We start from the raw sequence: 17,266 nt of genomic DNA, 5'->3' as shown, positions 1-17,266 counted from the left end.
GCAGAAGTGTCTCTTGGAGAAGTACTGCAGGCACATGAAGACAGCAGTTGCCCTTTTTCTGCACGACGAGGTGTGTACATATGCGAGGCAAGACCGGCACCTCAGTACTCCGCTGTCAAAACGGCTACCAGTCCCTTCTACTACCATCCCTACATCAGGGGAGTTGCAACAGAATTCAGCTCCCAAATGTGCCCCGAAGCAAATGCCACCACTTGAATTGCAAGGCCTTTCTCCTCTTAAACCGCCTCCCTTCAAAAACCATCCTGCCCTTTTCTGCCAAATACTTTGACAGATCCTGCCGCACTATGGGCTGGTGGGCGGGGGGGGGGGACGTCAACTCAACTCCTTGTTGTAAAAAAGAACACAAAGATTTGAACACTGAATCTGCAAAGTTTCAAGCTAAATCCTCAAGGTGCAACGCTAAGGGGCTTTTGAGGGGCTAAACGGCTGCCCTGGAAGAGGAATGACCTGGCCATTATAGACACCCTATAGGTGGGTCTACCATGATGCAGGTCTCTCTCAAGACTGCTTGGAAACCTTATGAGGACCGGATGTTCTTTTTGGCTGGATTTCCTTCACGCCAAGGAATTTGGCTAACCCTGTTGCTGAAATTGGTGTATTCTAGCCATTTGGGTTGCGATACAAGGACATCTGCAAGAGGGATCTGAAGGCCTTAGGAGTGGACCTCAACAAGTGGGAAACCCTGGCCTCTGAGCGGCCCGCTTGGAGGCAGGCTGTGCAGCATGGCCTTTCCCAGTTTGAAGAGACACTTGGCCAACAGTCTGAGGCAAAGAGGCAAAGAAGGAAGGCCCACAGCCAGGGAGACAGACCAGGGACAGACTGCACTTGTTCCCAGTGTGGAAGGGATTGCCACTCCCGAATTGGCCTTTTCAGCCACACTAGACGCCGTTCCAGAACCACCTTTCAGAGCGCAATACCATAGTCTTTCGAGACTGAAGGTTGCCAACAGCCATTTGGGTATCCAAAACCATCTGACCATGTTAGGAAAGTAGGTACAATACCTACTAATAATTAATAATAATTATTGTTAATAATAATTAATGAATAATACAGGGGCTTAGGTGTCACAACTCATCGTTGACCCTAGATGTTTCATATTCATATGCCCTCAACTGCTTGCAGTCATCTCTGGTTTGTCACTGATGCACCACCCATGCATTACTGAAGGACACACCATCTCCTCCAGGACCGTGTGAGTAGTTAAGGATAGCGACAAGGATCCAGCAACTTCCATTCAGGATTTGTGTTTTATTCTTCACCCAACTTTTAAGCAACTTCTTGCCAGTCACCCATCTTGTCGGTTTTTTTCAATACATACCTAGCATTTTGACCCTCTTCATCTCCTCCTCTTTTTGTTTGTTCTGTTTATTCAGTCATTTAATAAACTTTTTGTTGTTTCCTGATTACCTGCCTGGTCTCAGTTCCTATGGGAGTGGGCCAGCCATGTTTCCCTTTACCATTCGGTTCTCACTTGGCTTTTGATCAAGTGGGAATCCCTCAGATTTGGGGAACTCCTTTCCTGATAGGGGTGTGAGGTTTTTCCAAGGTGGCTTTCTTTCTGCCTGGCCTCCTGGCCTTGGTGGTAGCCGGGGTGACTTACCAAGTCCCCAAATAGCCCCAGACCAACCAGTGGAGAGAACAAGGGAGGGAGGACTGTCGCTAACTGCTAGGCACTGCAGTCATTTTGTTGTCTGCCTATGCCTCCTTTGAATGCCTTCTTCCACCACAGGGCCTAACTTTGCTCAGTTAGCTTTGGACTCTGCCTACTCACTCACTCTGCTTTGGACTCTGCCTACACACTCTTCCATTCTAAATTCCCCATAGAGCAGCTCCCTGCACACCATGACAAGCTGCTTTTGAAATTCAGCAGTCCAGCATGCAGAGCCACTGTAAATGTTCTCTTCGGGCAAACATAGAACATCTCTGGAAGCTCTATGGCCTGATACAAAGACATACATTTGGGCAGGAGGTCGGGTCTAGAGGGTTGAGCCTCCATTTGCCTGAAGATAACATCCGAAGGTCGCCAGTTCGAGGCCACCAGCACCATGAATGGCAAGACCTTGAAGCAGCTGACAAGCTGAGCCGAGTTATTCCATCTGCTCTGAGCGTGGGAGGATGGAGGCCAGAATGTGTGACCAGATCAAGAAAGTAACATCTGAATGTTGTGGTTTCTTGAAAGATAGAACCTTCTTTCAAATTGTAAAAATCCCTACGGGGATTTAAATTGCCTGCCTATGTAAACCGCCTTGAATAAAGTCCGAGGAGAAATCTGAGGACCAAGAAAGGCGGTATAGAAATACCTGTATTATTATTATTATTATTATTATTATTATTATTATTATTATTATTATTATTATTATTATAATATATGGGGAAAAGGTATAGAAGAAAGGCTCGCAAAGTGGGGCTGCCAGGACGTCTCCTCAAAGATTAGGGATACTGACAAGTTTACTAAAAGATTGCACACTCTACACCACCAGGCCTGAGACTGTGTTCACGCAGATTCAGAATCTCTGGGTTGGTTCAACATAAGTGCACACAAACCACTGCATGTTTTGATGCCACACTAAGCCCCCATCTTACGCAACTATTATATTAGTGGCTGCCTGAGTCAGTGAAAGTTTGTTCCCTAGTCATTACCCCACTCATTTTATGGGGATAATCACAACTCATGATGCACAGCGTAGAATGAAAGATTGTGGAATAGAGTTGGCATTTTAAACATTTTAATCAGTGAATTCACAATTACCTAAAAGTCTACCCTAAGGCACAAAATTACAACATATACTCTGACCATCATCTATAGATGCTGCCCACCAATTGGTCAAAGGTACAATTTGAATGTCTGTGCTTCTCCTACGAAAGATGTCCATTAATTTATCCATTCCAGGAATCAGTCACCCCTTAATTTCTGGCACCACGGCTTCCTCTGTATCTAGCCAGAAACAGTTTTTATAACCACCAATAAATATAATATTAAGAGTCTTACAAGGAACCGTATTCTGCTCTCGTGGTTATTTTACAATACAATTGATGGATCCATTTGAAACATGAATTGAAATATTCTTTGGCTGTGCAATAATCAGCACTACATATTCTTGGACCAAACCTGTAGCTCCACCAAAGGCGAGTAAAATCAGCATAGTGAACTTCACACTCCCAGCTTACTCACCACCCTAACTAATCCTTTAGTACAGCACATTCGGTGCATGCACGGCAGAAATCAGGCATATGACTTTGTTTTCAGTCTCCTGTAGACAACAGTAAACTGATAAAATCCTGATACCATCATTAATGCAAGACCAAAACATACAGCCCAATATTGCTATTCCAGGCATTAATAAAAGAAGTCCCTTGTCAACACTATCTCTCACATCAGTTTATGTATCAGAGATAGCTGGTGCAGGGGGATGACTAAAAGCATAATCCTAGGTGCCTACTCAGGAGTAAGCCCCGCTGAATACATGCTGAATACTTCTAAGTAAACATGCATAAGCTTGTAATGTAAAAGACTGAACTGCACAACAGAACTTTCTCCAGTTTGAATCTTGCCTCCATGAATTCCCTATGTGGTCTTAAGCAAGCTGTTGCCACCCTCAGCCTCAGTCTTCCCCATCTACGATATGGGGATAATAACACTCACTTGTTGCAAGAACTCCCCTCAAGGGAACACACTTGAAGCATTCTGTACTCTCAGAACGTACTATACAAATACTCGAGCTAATCCCTTACCCCCTCTTTCAGTGATATTCTGATCCATTATTCAGCCTTCCCAGCATGTATGTTGGAGAAGCCTAATTATCATGAATATCATTACTTAATATTATGTGTAATTATTAGTTCAGCTACTAATAGAAGTCTGGCCAACTGTGAAATAGTTATAGCCTCAGCTTCCTTTTTCCTATTGCTAATGACATTGCATTAGCACACACCAATATACGCTATAGCCAAAAACACCATGAACACTTCCTCTTTTATTCTCCTTTGCTCAGTCTCAAATGGAACGTATCAGAGCAAGGCAGCTATATGATAAAGCTTCATCCATTCTTGTGGCATCCAAGGACACTTGACAGCATGTTGCAGTGGTGCTTTTATATCCTGATGCACATTCATCATTCTCCTTGCATTAAACTTTCAGCACAAGATTAACTGTGCAATCCTATACACACTTACTTGGCAGTAAGGCCTAGCGGATACAGTATACTCAGAACTTCATCTGGATTGCGCTAAGCCACCTTCAGAGTAGTAGGCAATGGAGACCCTTGTGCGAGACTTGCAGTTAGCCACAGTAGCATTTCTATGTTAGTCCAGCTGCCCAAGTACTATATTTTGTTTCCCCCGCCCCATTGTCAGCAAACTGCAGAAAAGTTCATAGAATGGAAGATGTTCTCTTCCCTCTCACACAACACCAGAACCAGGGGACAGTAATTAAAACTGAGTTTTGGAAGAGTTAGGCCAGACAAAAGAAAAGTATTTCTTTACCCAGTGTTTAATTAGTCTGTGGAACTCCTTGCTACAGGATGTGGTGAGGGCACCTGGCCTAGATGCCTTTAAAAGGGGATTGGACAAATTTCTGGAGGAAAGTCCATTTGCAAATGTTTGACCCAGGAATGCCACCTGGGATTCAGTCAAGCGCATTGCTCCTGAAAGAACGCGACAGCAAGGCCTGTGCAACAGTGTCTCAACTGTTAATGCTTTCCACTTGCCTCGGAGCCTAAACAGAGCCAACTCTCAGGCATCTCCCCAACATTTCCTCCCCTATAAAGCGGCATTGTGGGGGCCTTCAGGACTAGTAACCATTGACAGACTGAGGCTTAGTTGTAAGTAGAGCAAATGTACTAGGAAGCAGAATCAGTGCAGACTCAGTGCTGCACAAACAAGCCTTGGAAGGACCTTTGGATCACATGTCACAAATCCCTCTCTAGTTTGCAGCAACGAAACTACACACACGTTCTCCACCTATCTGCACTATCCTATCTATAAGCTCACATGGGGAGGAGGCATCTGTATGACTATAAAGAATCCATGCAAAGAGTGCAGCAACAAAGCTTAACTAACAAATAGAGAGGAATGGCTGCCCTTCCAACCCAGCAACAAGTGCCTTGCAATTACAACAGACCCTCCCCTTGTGGCCTCCCAGGCGTGTCTACTGAGAAGGAAGCCCCAATGAATGGACTCCCAGGTAAACCGCAACCCAAAACACGCTGAAGTTTCAATTTGGGTATGCAAGCCTGTAATGAAAGACATGCATAGGTGGTGGTGGTGCTGGGGGGAACAGGGGGTGCAACCCCGGGTGATGCGCACACAGGGATGACACCACTTACTGGACAAAATTTTTTAAACCTTGATATTTTTGAGTAATACCATCATGTCACATTTCATTCGAGTGCAATTTCATGTAGAATGTAATGAAACGAACCGTGTTGAAATACCTGTATTCTATGAAAAGTTATAGCCAAAAACTAGCAGGGGTGGGGTGTCAGAGCACCGCTGCGCCCACTGCCCAGGACATTGTCCTGCCTGCTGCTTGGGAGGAGGTCCATTAGGGGGGTGACATACGAACATAAGAAGAGCCCCGCTGGATCAGGCCACAGGCCCATCTAGTCCAGCTTCCTGTATCTCACAACACCCCACCAAATGCCCCAGGGAGCACACCAGACAACAAGAAGACCTGCAAGGCCTCCTGGGAATTGTAGTTAAGAACATAAGAACAGTCCCACTGGATCAGGCCATAGGACCATCTAGTCCAGCTTCCTGTATCTCACAGTGGCCCACCAAATGCCCCAGGGAGCACACCAGATAACAAGAGACCTCATCCTGGTGCCCTCCCTTGCATCTGGCATTCTGACATAACCCATTTCTAAAATCAGGAGGTTGCACATTCACATCATGGCTTGTAACCCGTAATGGATTTTTCCTCCAGAAACTTGTCCAATCCCCTTTTCAAGGCATCCAGGCCAGATGCCGTCACCACATCCTGTGGCAAGGAGTTCCACAGACCAACCACACGCTGAGTAACCTGACACACTGGCCTTCCACAGTCTTCCACACTGGGTGATGCGAACCCGAGCGACACCCTGTATTTAGAAAATAGATCAAAATTCAAGCCTGCATTGTCCTCCAAAGCCAAGAGAACAAGGATGCAGCAGAACCGGGGTGGGGGAATCATTTCAACTATGTTTTTATCAGATAAAAAGACTTGAATTTATTCATTATCTCTGCACTGGAAAATCAAAAGGACCCAAATGCCAACAGTTGAGCTCACAAAAATGCTCGCACCCCCCCCCCACCCAAAGAAAGCTTTGGAAAGGCTAGCAAACAGCAGGCAATGCTGTGATGCAAGCCTTCTCTCTACCCTCAACAGAAATAGGCACACCACAGGCATACGTGTGGCTTTCCAAATCCTGATCGCCTCTGCTGTGCACAGGCTGCTTGGACAAATGCTTTCTGACAGCCTGCGTGGCTGAGGGAGACGGACAGGACAAGAAGCTTAATGCTAAAATTGGCTTAAAGTGGCGCTCCTTCTCGGATGTCTGCCTAGTACAGCACGATTCCCCTCCCCGCAATATCATGCGTCCCAGATACGTCTGATGAGGTAGGGTACTAAAGGTTCCATAACTGCCTAATGAGAACAGGGTGGACATTGAGGGATTCAAGGGTATTCCCTATAGACACAGAATGCACCAATCCACAATTTATATATTGAAGGTTACTTATATTTTTCTCCTGGTTGGTTACAGGCAGGTTGCATGACCACCTGTTGACAAACAGGCCATGAAAATCCCCAGACTTTTAGCAACCCAGACTATCTATTATAACAGGAGTCTCTAAACTTTTCAGCCAAAGGGCCGCATCAAATATCTGGCACGGTGTGGAGGGCCGGGAAAAAAAATCAAATATAAAATTTAAATAAATATATTAAAGATGGAACTTAGATGAATGAATAAATGAATAGGCCCAATGCACAGGATTTCTCCAAGAACCAACACAGCCCAAGAAATAAAGCACACACTTAAATGGACCCCCATTCCCCCACCCCACAAGCACAGCTCTGGTTGGGTTTGGTCAACTGGGCCAGAGGCCCTCAGGGGATCAGAGGCTGGCCGCAGGCCGGATAGAGGCTGGCTGTGGGCCGCATCTGGCCCCCCAGGCCGGGGTTTGGAGACCCATGTATTATAAGGTTGACAGGCAAAATCCTGAAACATTCTGCATATATTTGCGATACAAGGACATCTGCAAGAGGGATCTGAAGGCCTTAGGAGTGGACCTCAACAAGTGGGAAACCCTGGACTCTGAGCGGTCCGCTTGGAGGCAGGCTGTGCAACATGGCCTTTCCCAGTTTGAAGAGACACTTGGCCAACAGTCAGAGGCTAAGAGGCAAAGAAGGAAGGCCCACAGCCAGGGAGACAGGCCAGGGACAGACTGCACTTGCTCCCAGTGTGGAAGGGACTGTCACTCCCGAATCGGCCTTTTCAGCCACACTAGACGCTGTTCCAGAACCACCTTTCAGAGCGCGATACCAGAGTCTTTCGAGACTGAAGGTTGCCAACTAACTAACTGCATATATTGTTCTAGCTCCATAAATTCTAGCCCTAGCTTGGCAACCTAAGAGGCTGTGATCGCATGAGGCATTCCCTCACACACCTGGAGGCATTCCCACAGCCTCATGTACCCATTCCAAGTTGGGATAGGAATGGTCATAAAATAGGGACAGTTCTCCCACTGAAGCTGCAGCCAGCAGTCTGGAAGGTCCAAGGGGGATCAAGAAAGAAAGGGAAGTGTTTGAGAGTAAATCGGTGCGCAAGAGAATGGGAGGTTAGCTCTGTGGTTGGACGTGGAACACTCAATACACAAAGAGCAGAAATGATTTTGTTAAAGGAGGACAGTTTGAGCGGGTTGCCATGGAATGGAAGTAACTAGAGGACAAAGGCACTAAAGACAGCATGCCTGTGCACTTCTTCAGAAGAATAAGAACCCAAATAACTTCTTCAAACTGCAAGTTTCGAGCATTCACATCCTTTTGTGAGTGCAACACTTTGACCAAAGAAGGGAGCCTGAATTGCACTGGCTTCCTAAAGCAGTATTTTCTTTTTATGATGCACACCCACACTTAGGCAGTAGGACCTAAAATAGTCTCCCAACTGAGTAGAAAAGCAAGAGCGGTATGCGGGGCCGTTCCCATCCATGAGGCCGACTGAGACAGTTGCCTCAGGGCATAGATCAGGGGTGTCCAAAGTTTTTGGCAGGAGGGCCACATCAGCTCTCTGACAGTGTGTCGGGGACCGAGGGAAAAAAGAATTAATTTACATTTAAAATTTGAATAAATTTACCGTATTTTTCGCTCCATAAGACGCACTTTTTCCCCCAAAAAAAGTGGCGGGAAAAGTGTGTGCGTCTTATGGAGCGAATACTGCAGCGCGTGGCCCAGTGAGACCAGAGACGGTAGGAAGCCGGGCGGGTGGAGGAGCTGCTGGCCAGGTAGGCGCCTGGGCGCACTTCGGCAGGGACAGAGCCGCGTCCTGGGCACGTCTACTCGGAAGTAAGCCCCGTTCTTGTCAGCAGGGCTTACTCCCGGGTAAGCGCAGCTGGGATCGTGGCCTCCGGGAACGGAGTGCGCCTCCCTCAGCCGCCACTGGGGAGGAAGCGGCTCCAGGCGGCGCTCAGGGTCCTCTCCAGCGCCTCCAGCTGCAGCCCTGCCCACACTGTCCCAGGAGCACCTTTCTTCCGAGGAGACCCGCTGAGGTGCAGACTGGGCTCTCAGTCGGGCACCGGCGGGTCCCCCAGGGGTGGCAGCTCGTGTGTCTTGGCGGGGACAGAGCCGCGTCCTGGGTACGTCTACTCGGAAGTAAGCCCCGTTCTCGTCAGCGGGGCTTACTCCCGGGTAAGCGCGGCTGGGATCGTGGCCTCTGCCATCGCTCAGGGTCCTCTCCAGCGCCTCCAGCTGCATGCCTGCCCACACTGTCCCGGGAGCACCTTTCGTCTGAGGAGACCAGCCGAGGTGCGGACTGGCTCTCATCTCAGTCGGGCACCGGCCGGTCCCGCAGCCAGGCTCCTGTTTGTTGCATCGAGCTGCGGGAGCATGAGGAGGCGATGCCTCCTCCGTGGCTGCCCCCGTTCCGCTCGCTCGGGCGCCTCTCCAGCCGGGCTTGTTGCAGAGCGCAAGGGCGGGGCTGTGCTCCGAGGAAGGTGTGCGCCCGCTCGGGTTGCTGCTGTCGGGAAAGCGCTTCCTTGCCGCTTCCAGAACCAGCCGACCCAGCAGAAGCTCCGCTGGCATCAGAACAGGCGGGCCTCTCGCTGTGCTGCGCTCGTTGCCTGCGCGCTTTCTGGTTCAAATTTCCCTCGCTTGCGCCCTCCCACGCGCTCTCCGCACACCCAGTTTGCGACACGTGTGTGGGTGTGTGTGGGGAGGGGTGGACGACAGCAGCCTCTGGGGGGTTGGCCGCCCCCTCCCCGACTGTCCTGGGATCCCTCGTTCTCCCATGCAGAACCCTTCTGGCGCTCGGGGGCCATGGCCTAAAAGCTCGAGCCTGTGCACAGCTACTCAGAAGTAAGTCCCCTTGTGTGAAACGGGACCTACTCCCTGGTGTAGGATTGCAGCCTGACAGCCCAATCCTCAGCAGGTCTACTCAAAAGGAAGTCCCATTATGTTCAGTGGGGCTTGCTCCCAGGAAAGTGTGCATGTGAACAGCTCACTACTCTTTGAGATGAACTTGAAAGAGGTTGGAATCCTATCCACGCTGACCTGGGGAGTAAGTCCCATTGACTATAATGGGACTTATGCCTGAGTTGATAGGCATAATATTGGGCTGAATCCTAGCAGTGTTGACAGTGACATTCCTAAACTGTGGGGGGGGGGGGGGATAAACAGTGTGACACTGTTGGGGGGGATAAACAGTGTGACACTGCATTTCTTGGTGTGCATCAACTCTGTGGATCACACAGACTTTAATAATAATAATAACTGTAGAGCCGGAGATCTGGAGCCTTCTCTGTTGTTCAATGGTCCCAATCCACAGGCCAACCGACGGTGTCATTCTAAGCACAGGAGCTGGTTGGCAAGGCTGCAATCCTGTGCACGCTTTCCTGAGAGTAAGCCCCATTGAAGTTGGGCTTCTGACAAGCAGAGGATTGTGCTCAAAGGCTTCAGGGATCTCTGGGGAACTGACTTGAGAGTAGACACTGCTTGGATCCGACTGAGAGCCGAAGCAGCTGACAGAAGGAAATTGTGAAAAAAGCCTACTCGGGAGAAAGGGGGAGAGTCGGTGAAATCAGTGGCAGGTCTTTGTCCAGCTTGTTGTCTGACCTAAGCACTATTACTCCAAAGTAAACCCTCTCCCAAATTCAATAGACTTTACTCCCCCCCCTTCAAAAGGGTGCATAGGATCACACCCTAATGTTGGATGCCTGAAACACTTACTAGGGAGTAAGCCCCACTGAACACAGTGGAATTTACTCCTGAGTAAACATTCCTATAGGATTGCAACACAGAGTGTGTGATGGCAGCGGTCTTACAGCCCAATCCTACGTATGTCTACTCAGAAGCAGGCCCCACTATAGTCAACAGGAATTACAATAGGTGAGTGTGGACAGGATTGCAGGATGGCGCAAGACGCGATCCTAAGAATGCTTACTCGGAAGTAAATCTGAAAGACTGGGATAGGACTTCACTGCTAGTAAGTGTACGTGGGAGAGGAGCCTTCATTGGGAAGCACTTTCCATCGAAGGGGGGGGAGACAGACTTACTTCCAAGTATAGGTGTCGAGGGCACAGTTGCCAGATGCTAACTCAGACCTTGCTTGGAACTAAGGCCCTGGTCCTAAACACATTGTCTCGGTTTCTTTGCATGGAATTTACCTCCATGTAAATTTGCTTCCAATGAGGTTTTCTGTTGAAGGAGGAAGCTCTTCAGGCACTACAGCAGCAATCCTCACTTCGTGCAGGATTGGGGCCACGTTGTGGAAGCCCCTTCTGAATGTGATCGCCTCATCCCGAACTGGGATAAACCGTGAGACTGTCCAGAACTCAAGGAGCGTGGCTCAGGAGGGGCCTCTGCAGAATCTGAACTCAGATCCCTGTTTTGAAATGGAGCCCTGTCCCTCCTGCAACCCAATTAGAAAGAATCAAGGGGACTATCCTTCTAGTGGCTTGCGGATGCTCTTTCACGGGGCGGGGACGATGCAATATCCCACTTGGCCAAAGCGATCAAGGCTGCGGTCTTGGGGGTCCCGGTGCTTGGGGGCCAGTCCCACAAACCCACTGAGAAGTGGATGTTCTTGGGAGTGTCCTACACCCGAAGAAGCCCAGGCACACATCAGAACAGCACAAGTCTATGCATGTCTACTCAGAAGTAAGCCCCGTTGTGTTTAATGGGCTTTACTCCTAGGAAAGTTGTGTATAGGACTGCAGCAAAAAAGTTAAAGCAAATGGTTAGTGCTCAATGGTAAACATTGAAGAAATGATACTGACAGTTCCTTCATTTCTTGCAGAAAAATACTACAGTACCTCATTCTATCAGTGCAAGGATGATAAAGCAGAAAAGGCTAGCATATAAAATTCCTTTTAAACTAGAGGTAGTAAAATATGCTAAGGAGCATGGAAACAGAGCAGCGGAGAGACATTTTGGGCCTCCTCCAACTGAAAAAATGATTAGAGAGTGGAGGAAACAGGAGGATCAGCTGCAAAAAGCAGATAAAAGTACCAGTAAGCACACTTTCTGTGGGCATGCTGCAAAGTGGCCACAGTTGGAAGTGGACATGAAAGAATGGATCATACGTCACCGGAATAATGGCTTCTCTGTCTCGACAAAAATGATCATATTTGAAGCGAAACGCATTTCTATAGAGAAAGGCATTCAGGATTTTACAGGATCACCATCATGGTGCTACAGATTTATGAGGCGATGTGGTCTTGCTATGCGGACCAAAACTAGAATTGCGCAAAAATGCCAGAAGAATATGAATCTAAGATTCTGTCCTTTCATAAATTTGTTATTGATGCTAGGAAGAAAAATGGCTTTGAAATTGGCCAGATTGGGAATATGGATGAAGTCCCGCTAACCTTTGATGTGCCATCTAATAGGACTGTAGATCTGAAGGGTGCCAAAACCATCACTGTGAAAACTTCAGGGCATGAGAAGACCCATTACACAGCTGTGTTGTCCTGCTGTGCCAATGGCACCAAATTGCCACCCATGTTGATTTTCAAAAGGAAAACATTTCCAAAAGAAGTGATTCCGCGAGGAGTGGTTGTACATGTACATGAGAAAGGATGGATGGATGAAAATGGAATGAGAATATGGGTTGAAAAGGTGTGGTCCAAACGTCCTGGAGGACTTCTGAAAAAACCTGCCTTATTAGTGCTTGACCAGTTTAGAGCACATATTAGCGAACCAACAAAAAAATGCTTCAAAGAAGTGAAGACTCATTTAGCTGTAATTCCTGGAGGTCTTACCAGCCAGTTGCAACCTCTTGATGTTTCCATCAACAAGCCATTTAAGGTCTTAATGAGAGAAGAATGGAACAAATGGATGGCTGCTGGTAATCATGATCTGACATCTACTGGACGAATGAAGAGGCCCACCATCACTCAAGTTTGTGAATGGGTGAAAACATCATGGGACTCAGTAAAGGAGGAGATCGTTGTACAGTCATTCAAAAAATGTGGCATTAGCAATGCCTTAGATGGAAGTGAAGACTGTATCTTATATGAAGACAGCGAAGAAAGTGATGTCAGTGATTGTGAGCAAATGAGCTTCATAAATTCTGACTCTAGCGATGATGAGTTCTTGGGGTTTCCAGAAAACTAGAGTACTCAGACCTAGAGTACTCTCTCCATTTGTTAATGACAGTGATAATGGTTCTTAATGCCACTGTTGACTGCTGTTCCCTTTACATGGTTCAAATGTTATTCTGTTATAATTTATTAAATATTTATTACACTATTTGGTTCAGAATATTTTTTTTCCTGTTTTCTTCCTCTAAAAACTAGGTGCGTCTTATGGTCAGGTGCGTCTTATGGTGCGAAAAATACGGTACATAAGTTTACACAAATGAATATATTAAAGATGAACTTATATGAATGAATGAAGGTCTTGCAATAGCTCAAGGCCTATAAAAGGCCTTGCACAAAGCAAGGCTGGCCTTTCCTTAGCTGCCGCTACTGCATCACAGACGTGAAACAACAAGCAGTGGAGGGAGCCCTCATTCCACAGCTCACACGAGAGGTCAAACAGGCACCCTCACGCTGAGAGCGGTTGCGTCGGGCCAGTGTGGGCTCCAACAAATCTCTGGAGGGCCAGAGGCTCATTGAAGACTGGGGGCTCCCTGAGGGCTGCACTGTGAGGCCTTGAGGGCTGGAAGTGGCCCCAGGGCCGGGGTTTGGGTGCCCCTGGCGTAGATCGGCAGGGTTCCTACATTGCCTGCCCACTAATCTCCACCACTCTTTCCTCCTTCCTTCCACTCCCTGGTTTGGAAAAGAAGAGTAGGATGAAGCAGAAGAGGAGACACAAAGGAGGGGAGAGTTTAGACCAGTCCACCAGCCTCCTTTCTTCTAAGCCTTCTCCTCTGCTCCATCCCTTAGTCACTTTTCTGATCCAGGGAACAGGAGGAGGTGAGGCTGATGCACCACCATGGAGAGGGGGCAGAATTTGGCATGCCACCTCAGGTGCCAGGAGGTCTTGGGCCAGCCCAGGTTGTGTGGACCCCAATTTGGCTCTCCCAACAAAGAGAGTAGGTGCAAACAAAAAGCATAGCAAGGGACTCCTTACACTGCCTCGAGAGAGTCAAGACAATGGATTTCAGTAAGAGCAAACATAAGATACGTCCCAAAAAGAACAGCACCCCAATTTGTAGCCTCTGTTAAGATGCAAGAAAGAGAGACAGGTGGCGATGAATTAAGCCCGCAGCAAATTAAAAAAAAAAAATTCACAGAAGAACAAAGTCACTTCTGTAGTCACTTCCAGCAGACAAGTCTTTAAACTAATACTGAGCCAAGGAGTGTTCACACATGTCAAGAGAGCAAGGCTATTACCTTACTTTCAAAGATTTCCACACTGTTAAAAGCAGGAAGACAACCTGCACGGTTGAAAAATCTTTCTGATAGTTACTATGCAGCAACCAGGGAAGTCAAGGACAGTTCCGCACAGGGTGTTCAGGGTTATCACACTTTGCTCACTTCTTATGGCAGGGTCAACGTCATGTTATCATGCACTACTTGCACTCCTGGTATTTCCCCTGCTCTTAACTCATCACATCTGTTAACAGACAAAGGGCACAATCCTAACCAACTTTCCAGCACCCAGGTAAGGGAACAAACCATACCATACCATAAGGCCTCCTTACCTTAAGGAGGCCTCCATGACTGCCCCCCAACTGCAGGATGCAGCACCTGCCCCACTGGCACAGCTAAACGCCCAAAATCTGTTAATGATGAAAATAATGATACAGGGGACTGTGAATGGTGACATTGCCCACACACAACAAAAACAGGAGAGGAAGAGTCCATTTAGCGTGTCCCCAAAACATAATAATAATACAATACAGGTATTTATATACCGCCTTTCTTGGTCTTTATTCAAGACTTTATTCAAGGCGGTTTACATAGGCAGGCTTATTTAAATCCCCATAGGGTTTTTTACAAATGAAAAAAGGTTCTTTCTTTCAAGAACCACAACATTCAGGTGTTTCTCTCTGATCTGGTTTCACATTCTGGCCTCCATCCTCCCACGCTCAGAGCAGATGGAATAGCTCGGCTTCAGCTTGTCAGCTGCTTCAAGGTCGCATGGTGCCGGTGGCCTCGAACTGGCGACCTGCGGATGTTATCTTCAGGCAAATGGAGGCTCTACCCTCTCTTTAGGAGCCTATCTGGAAAAACCCTATGTAAGGTCAGAGAGAAGGTGTTCAGGATGGTGGGGCAAGTCTGGAAGCAGACACAAATGTGCCCAACAATTCTCTATGTGCCAATCCCAATGTCTGTTTGATGCCAACCAGCACAGTATTCACAGACAAGAAGAACAGAGTCGCGGATTACGAGAGGTAGGTGGCAATTCTGCCCCTCACGGATAAGTCAATTCACATATAAGAGAATTGACTGTACAGCCTTTGGCATACCGCCTGAGTGTACACCACCTGAGGTGGCAATACAGCTGAAGCGGTAAGTTTGGCCTCTCTTCTTACACTATTAAATAATTATTCCATATATAATACATTGATTTGCCGATACATGGCAGCCAGACTCATGGTTTTTGTCTGCCTTATCACAAACTGCTGCACGCATGTAACTAAATTACTCCCCCATTCCGGCAAATCCAGCTATTATAGTAAGGGTTTAATATACTCAAAACCACCTGTCATTCAAAAGCTATTATACTAAGGAAGGAACCATTCAAAACTGATGACCGCGCTAAAAAAAAAGAGGCCAGCATGTAATAAAGAAAGGGAGAGAGATGGGGACAAAGTAAGCTCAAGCCCAAATTACAATTGGAGGACTATCAAAAAATGTAAGGAACAAGGAATAGCCCAAAAGGGGGGGGGTGACTGAAAATGCTTCAGGCATTCTGATGTAGATCTCCTTCTCAAAAGAAGAGGACAGAACCAACAGGAAAGTGTAAATACTGTGGCAGCAACTGTTACCCTCCACATGCCCAATCTCGTCTGATCTCGGAAGCTAAGCAGGGTCAGGCCTGGTTAGTACTTGGATGGGAGACCGCCTGGGAATACCTGGTGCTGTGGGCTTCTACCATAGTCTTTCGAGACTGAAGGTTGCCAACCAAATTGCACTGTACAGGTGGGTCCTCAGTATCTGCAGGGGATCAGTTCTTGAAACCCCCCCCCCCACAGATGCCGAATTTTGCAGATAATCAAATCCATGATCGGCCCCTTAAGCCCTTAGAAGGGGACCAGAACTGTGCTTCGTAAGCCCCCTCACCTGTGCATCCAACTGCTGTGCTCCCCTCCAGAGGGCTTTCTGAAGCCCACAGAGGCCGCACCATCTGCCCTCTGTGGGCTTCAGAATAGCCGTTTCTGGCCAAAAAACATTACTTCTGGTTCCCCAAAGGCAACTTGAAATGACATTTTTATGCCATTATAAGGCATTCTGAGGCCTGGGGAACCCCTCTGGAGGGTCTAGCCAGGATGAGGCAAAAATTGTCATGGACCGCATGCAATCACCCCACACCTACAAAGAAATATATAATTAAATTTGTAATAAATTTGTAATTAGAGAAAAATTATTAGAGATTTATTATTTATAGTGAAGATTTATGCAGTGCTACTTTCGTTGATAGCTGTGCATGGTCCATTCTCTGCCCTCTCTGGGGTTCCGTGGTGAAGCACTTGCTCAGTGAGATGCTGGAAGTGACTGAAGGATATCTTTTCTTCCTGAGACCTCGTGGACCACTTCTCAGGGTTTGGTTTGGGAGCCAGTGCTCTAGGTACGCCATCCCCTGTGCTTTTGCTACCGTTGTAGGAGCTGAAATATCTTGTGGGTGGGTAGTGCTATATATGAAGGTTCCAAGCAGGTGAGATAATTTTGTTACTATTCATTTGCCATTAGTATTTGTGTTTGCCACAGCCTATCTTATTGCTCTTTACATTTCTACTCTACTTTTCTCCCTTTGGGAAACTCGGCACAATATCCATTAAACACATCATCAGTACAAAAAGACAGCAGCCATGACAACAAAATGATGAAGAGGACCAAACAAATCAGGGAAAAGCTTGTGCAGAGCCAGGCTTTCAACTTTTGGTGAAATATGAACAACGGCAAAGCACAGCAAAATGGGACAGCCAAAGAGTTGTGGCAAACCTGCTCCCGCCTGAGTGAATCTGGACCAGTCAGGAAGATCAGTAAATATATCAGGAGAGCATTAAACAGAGTTGCAAAGCTTTGAAACCACAGGGGAGATAATTGCGAGTGCTGAAGACTAGGCATGAATCTTTTGGCAAAATGGAGAGGAGGATGCACGGGTGAGGGGATTTAAGAAGCAGGCTGAAAATAAATGAATCCTGATGTAGCTGAGAACATAAGAACATAAGAACAGCCCCACTGGATCAGGCCATAGGCCCATCTAGTCCAGCTTCCTGTATCTCACAGCGGCCCACCAAATGCCCCAAGGAGCACACCAGATAACAAGAGACCTGCAAGGCCTCCTGGGAATTGTAGTTAAGAACATAAGAACAGCCCCACTGGATCAGGCCATAGGTCCATCTAGTCCAGCTTCCTGTATCTCACAGCGGCCCACCAAATG

The 17,266-nt window shown here is 47.4% G+C and overlaps 1 protein-coding gene and 1 pseudogene across 1 annotated transcript in view; one reads left to right on the top strand and one right to left on the bottom strand.

The window, feature by feature from the left end:
* The window catches only part of LOC136663868 (ankyrin repeat and fibronectin type-III domain-containing protein 1-like), a 473,183-nt gene that overhangs the window by 336,500 nt on the left and 119,417 nt on the right, over positions 1 to 17,266 (bottom strand). The gene's annotated exons all lie outside the window — the stretch shown is intronic.
* Positions 15,636 to 15,752, top strand: LOC136634043 (5S ribosomal RNA; annotated as a pseudogene).

The sequence above is a fragment of the Tiliqua scincoides genome, chromosome 13 (assembly GCF_035046505.1).
Source record: "Tiliqua scincoides isolate rTilSci1 chromosome 13, rTilSci1.hap2, whole genome shotgun sequence".
In the NCBI taxonomy this organism is placed as follows: domain Eukaryota; kingdom Metazoa; phylum Chordata; class Lepidosauria; order Squamata; family Scincidae; genus Tiliqua; species Tiliqua scincoides.
This window is presented reverse-complemented; position numbering and strand designations above follow the sequence as displayed.